Below are 6,245 nucleotides of genomic sequence, written 5' to 3' on the forward strand. Positions count from 1 at the left end.
TTAATATACAAGAGGTTTCCCCAGTTTCATGTCCACATCTTTTTCTCAGCAAAGAACATATTCATTCGGTATATACTGATTTTAAAAGTGTGTTTGCTGAAGTACTTCCCTTTGAAAAATCCTTTGGCTCATCCCCTTTTCCTCTCTTGTTTACCCACACCGCATAACTAGCCATCTGGAACTAATTACACCTAATCACACTAAATGGTTACCACAAATCCTTAGCGCTGCTTATGAATGTTGGTCACGAAACACAGGAAGATCATGTTCCTCAGGAGGCCCCCGATCCTCCTCTTGTTCAATGCTTATCACAGGAGTGAGATAAATACGGCTGGGGATAGCATTAAATTTGACTTTTAAAGAAGAAATTCAAAGCCAAAACCCAATGACAGTAACCAAAATGCACAGAAACATGTTTCTTTGCCTTACTTCAAGTCAAAATGAAGCTAGTAAAAGAAACAGATTGTTTTGTCAAATTTCCTTAAGTATGTTGCTGCATTGGGTGAGTAAAACATCCATCCATCCATCCTCTATTCACCACTTTATCCTCATTAGGGTCGCGGGGGGTGCTGGAGCCTATCCCAGCTGACTTGAGCGAAGGCAGGGGACACCCTGGACAGGTCACCAGTCTGTCACAGGGCTACATATACAGACAAACAAGCACACTCACATTCACACCTACGGGCAATTTTAGAGTAACCAATGAACCTCAGCATATTTTTGGACTGTGGGAGGAAGCCGGAGTACCCAGAGAAAACCCACGCATGCACAGGGAGAACATGCAAACTCCATGCAGAAAGATCCCAGGCCCAACCCAGGATTCGAACCGGGATCTTCTTGCTGCAAGGCGAAAGTGCTAACCACTACGCCGCTGTGCAGCCCGTGAGTAAAACAGTAAAGTGGAAAGTATTTTCATTATGCAAAGTAAAACTGATTCTTAATACATGTAGTTCATTTTGTCCCCAGAAGGTTTCTTGGTTTTCACACATAAATTAACATAAATTTATCTGAATAAAACCATCCTGTTTTGAACCCATCAGCCTTACTGTGATTATACGTTATCGTCCCTGTATGTATACAAGCACATGTAAGTGTTTATGTATGCATATGATTCATTTAATCACTTGTTTGATGTTCAGTAGTTGGTTTACATGTTCAGATGGCTTTCACATTCCCCTTTTCCAATTATGCATTCATTAGATTGTTATGGCAAAAATCTGTTACTGTGGCTTGCACACACAAACGCTCACATGCACATGTGCAAAAATGTAGGTGTGAGTCTGTGTTTGGATGCTTCAGTGTGCCAGATTTAAAAAGAGGATGCATTTGAAGTCAGGGCAACACCTCTTTGATATATATGTAATGTAATGACACTTCTGCTTCCAGGCATTGCATTCCATGTTGAATTGCATTCTTTCTTCTTGATATACATCAATATCATAATGAAACACATTTTCTGTACTCCCTCATTGCTTAGATACCCTCGGTAGTATGAGTCATGGAATGCTTTGAATTTAAAAAGCTATTTCGAGATGCAAAACGAAGGAAGCATTTGTTCGGATCAGGTGGCAACCCCAGAGGCTGAAAAGTGAACCTAACACAGAAAAGCAAAAGCTGTAGTTCCTTGAATAGCCACTAGAGGCTTGCTCCAAAAGCAAGTGTGTCCCCATAGACTCCTAAGTTAAAATGATCAACTTCAAAGTAGAAATAATCGTGTTTATAATGTGGTACAGAAACAGTTTTGGTCTCTATAGTTACTTTTCCTGATAGTGACAGTTGCAGGTCGGCGAACTTTAATACAACTCAACCATTTAAATTGTATTAAGGCTTAGATTTATGTTTAATTAAGGATATGGTAGCTTTGGCCATGGCATGGAGATGTTTGCATGGCTTCAGCTTAAACAAAGAAGTTTCAATGTTTTGACTGTTTACCTTTTGGAGATGCTAATATGCATCCTGATGTGGTTTGATGCTGCAGGTATTTAAGGTGTTCAGAGGAAAGACTCATACAAAATGCTTAAAGCAACAAACTAAACCGTATGTGACAACTCATCTGTCTGTTGTGAAAAAAAAGGACACCTGACATTTCATCCTGACCCGGACCAATCCTGTCTCCATGTCAGGGATAATTTATGATTAGCAATACTGAAATAAATTACTGCACTGTTGGAAACAACAAACTAAACTTTAGCTTCTGTTAACATCTTGTGGGAGAAAAAAATACAGATTACATTTGGTGAGTATCATTAACGTAAACTCAAAGTGTCTGTTTTTATTAGTGTGGATATTTCAATTTGTAACCTAATGGGGTTGAAATTATAGAGCATCTGAATGACAAAAATGATTTATGCTGTTACTTTTGTGCTCTCTGCGATGTTTTTGAAGCAATATTGGCACTGAAATCATTCCACACATTCCGCCAATCCCATAATAAAACTGGGCGCACTTCAGAGGTATGCCACAGATTGCTGCTATGTTGCCGTTAGTGACCAGGGTGCTAATTCAGAGAAGAAGAAGAAGAAACTCTTCCAGTTGACATCAGATTAATAACGGAAAGAGGCTATATTTAGTGAACAGATATGAGAGAGGTATCGATATTCTCATCTATCTCTGATCAAGAGAGTCATGTTATGCAACTCTTTTAACGTTGCAGGAAGGAAATCGTTGTCCCAGTTGACAGATAAGCCTCTATGATGTGACTGTGAACACATTTTTTGCCTCCACGCATGACAGAATGTACTCACTAAAATGATAGCAGTGTTCATGATGCGAGTGTGTGTTGCTACATCTTGACTAGTCCAACTGCCAGAACTCATTTCCCACCATTGCAGGATCAGTTTCCTCCTCACACATGACCCCTTAACCCCAAAATGGCATAAGGTGAAGTGAAAAGGCAGCATGTGAACAGCAGGGAGAGACTGAGAGGGGAGGATGATTATCATGCTGCTTTGACACACTGGTGGCAGGCAAAAAAATAAATAAAATGGGAGGCTGTGTTGAAAGAAGACAGGGGCTGACTAGTGTAGCCACTCCTGACTGTAATCAGCATCTTTATCCATCATCATTAGCCACTGCTAAACGCTGCAAGAGGCTTTCACATCCGTTTTCCACCCCCAGAAATGCACAAAGCCTCTCAGAGCCAGAAGGAAAGAAGCAGGAGCGGGAATGGTGGCGCTCTCGGTCACCGATTTATTTTTTGCCCCGTGTGTTTACCTGCTCAGTTGCAAAGCGGCGGCTCTGTGGAAACTAAAAGTTGGAGCTTTCAAACACGTCGGCGTAATTAGACAGTGAGCTGCCATCACTCAAGCAAGCATCCGCTTGCTTCTGAGACTCGCTGATAAACATGCAAACGCTGTATCGCATTCATCTTTTCCTTCCTCTGTGCCATCCTCAACTCGCAGGAGCGCACTGAGCGGCGCAGCAAAATCCTCCCTCTGCCTTTCACTCATGGATGGGCTCTTTCGATTGCGAGCCTCCCCCCTCATTTAGACCTGTTTTATCATGCACACCGCATAAATGCATGGAGACGGAAAAAAGAAAGCACCTATTGGTGCTTGCAAATACATGCACGCGTCAGACTCGTGTGAATAAGCCCATGCATGTGTTCACCCATGCATGTGTGACCGTAGCTATCCAGCATACATACAGACATCAAGCATTGTGCACACATACAAAGAAGCGCAGCATGAATTGGAGATTGGAGAGTAAACTCTGTTTGCATAGCATTTTATGCCACTAGAAATATTCGGAGGTGTTTGAGAGCACACGTGTCGGGCGTGTTTCTATTTTCGGTCCACTGGCAGCAGCAGTCTGAGGAGGGTCATGTATGTTTGTTGGCTGCTCACTCTGCTACTCCATCACTTTGGTTCAAAGAGTGATTCATCAAAAGCTGCTGGCTAGATCAATGCTTGTCTAACATAATTAATTATGATCACCCATTAGGAGAGATTAAAAGCAAATTAGTTTAAATAACACCATCAAGGACAAGGCATGTATCTTATCTTGAGCGCTGTTTACAATTCACAGCTTAAAGTTGAACCAAACTTTCAGAGATTTTTGAAAAACTCTCTCTCAGTACTGACGGTAAACTAGAGCACGGCGGCTTTGTCATACATGAGCTTGGTCCGTCTTGACACAATCACAAGTTACTGCTTCTCAAAAAAAAAAGTAAAAATACTTTACTTTTTTCCGAACAACCCCACTCTCGCTGCAGTGAAAGCACTAGTCTGGTAATGAGGTTGATTCAACTTTAGTTCTCCTCCATATTTTGCTACCTTGCCATTTGTGCACCACCACCCCTGCATTGGGGTTAGTCTTAAAGAACACAAAGACAGAACTGACAGAAAAGTCTTCACATTCGATGGCTTGGGGCTTCACTGGGAGGTTTCAGAGCACACAGAGGTTTATATGAAATCCGTGCAGCTCCATGAAGCATTCCCATGAACCAGCAGCAGTGCAGCAACAAGGACTTTGAACACTGTCCAAAGTTAAGACTCAACCTAAGCTTTGATGTCTACATTCATATTCATACTAACTTTACACTGTTTTTCCCAATGTGACAATTTGATGTAAGTCATGTAAATGGCATATTCATTTTGAATAACCTGAATGAAGCATTTTCCGATAATAGATGCGCAGATATCATTTGGATTTTACCCTTTCTTACCCTCTACCCTTTCCTTTCCTTTATGTATACAGCACATTTGGAAAAATCTGTTTCAATTGTTTTTTTACTGCAGCAACTAGTCAACAGTTTGAAGGCTGCTGTAGAGATGAATGCCGAACAGAAAATCCTACATTTCTGCCTTCAGGAGCAGAAATGTGAGCAAAGAAACAGCAGAAACACATCTACTTTGAGACATTATGAAAGACTGGGATATTAACAGGTTTGTCGATAATGTGAAAATGCACTGCCGACCTTTTCCAGAAGGTGTTTAAAGGAATGAAAAATGAAAGCTGTGTGCACTACCGGTGGGGGGAAAAAAAATCCTATTCTGATGCTGGCACAAACAGCTCCAGTTCTCTGTTTTAGTTTAATAAACACCATGTCAGGGCATGGACCTCTGTCGTACACAACAAGTACAGTGTTAATGTGGGACATGGTGATGCTTCTAATGATGCACACCTACATGTAAATAGGAATATAAGTGGAAAACAAATTTGAAGTTGTCAAGTAAACAGCTGAATTGAAGTAGCTTTTCTCAGATGGACAAAAATTGGAACATTCTGTGCATATAAATGTAGTCTGTGATGAGTTTTTCCTCTGCGCCTGTGTGTCAGACATGTAAGGCAAAACATTTTTATTTCATGCAAAATACATTATTTTACAGGTGTGTACATTTTGTTATAAGTTCATAATGGCTAGTTTCTTTGAAAAAATATGTGATTTATTACCAATTAGATTTAGATTTTGTTGAAGCGCAGTGATTTGCTTCATTCTATCTCAGTTCAAAATCCAACTGGTTTGGAGAACGCTTCTGATTATGATGTCAGGATAAACATTGTCCACGTAATTACAGACGCTCACTAAGCTCTCATTCCTGCTTTGCCTCCAGGACAAAATGTCTTCTGATGTAAAAACAGATTGCCATGAAATTGGATGAGCATGTCCATGATCCCAAAGGGGTGAACTCTTTTGTTTTTAATGACCCTGTAACCTTTCCTCCAGCAGCACTGAACAACAAATGAAACATTTTTAGTGTCACTGCTGATAAAGAAGCATAGCCGCATTGTTAATACATTTGTTCCCTGCAGTCGTTTCACATTCTTCTGTGTAATGAACATCGCACCCTTTAGAGGCTTCTCAACGGACGCTCGGACTTTGGGGCTTTAATGAATGAATGTGTGCTTTTTTATTGTCTCTGAATTAGTGGGAATAATTTAGTGGCGCGCAGCTGTGCAGTATTTACACCATAAAATATATCTTTAATTAAATTAATTCATATTCAGATTCAATGAAAGAACAGAGGAGCAAATCCCCCGTGTGATCACCATGCAAGCTCAGCTGCAGTTTGTTTTATGTCCTGATTAAAGCCCTGTAAATATGCATTTATTTAATTCATTACACTGAATTATATATTGATTTCAGCTGCATGAGGACAGATGTTTTTATTTTGATTATTATCATTATTGTTAAAAGAAAGCATAAATCCACGCTGTGGGTTGTTGATGTTTGCATTATGATGATCACAAACTGGATGTTGCTCTCACATCACAGCTTGCTACCACACACACACACACACACA

Source organism: Acanthochromis polyacanthus, chromosome 20 (assembly GCF_021347895.1).
Source record: "Acanthochromis polyacanthus isolate Apoly-LR-REF ecotype Palm Island chromosome 20, KAUST_Apoly_ChrSc, whole genome shotgun sequence".
Classification (NCBI taxonomy): Eukaryota; Metazoa; Chordata; class Actinopteri; family Pomacentridae; genus Acanthochromis; species Acanthochromis polyacanthus.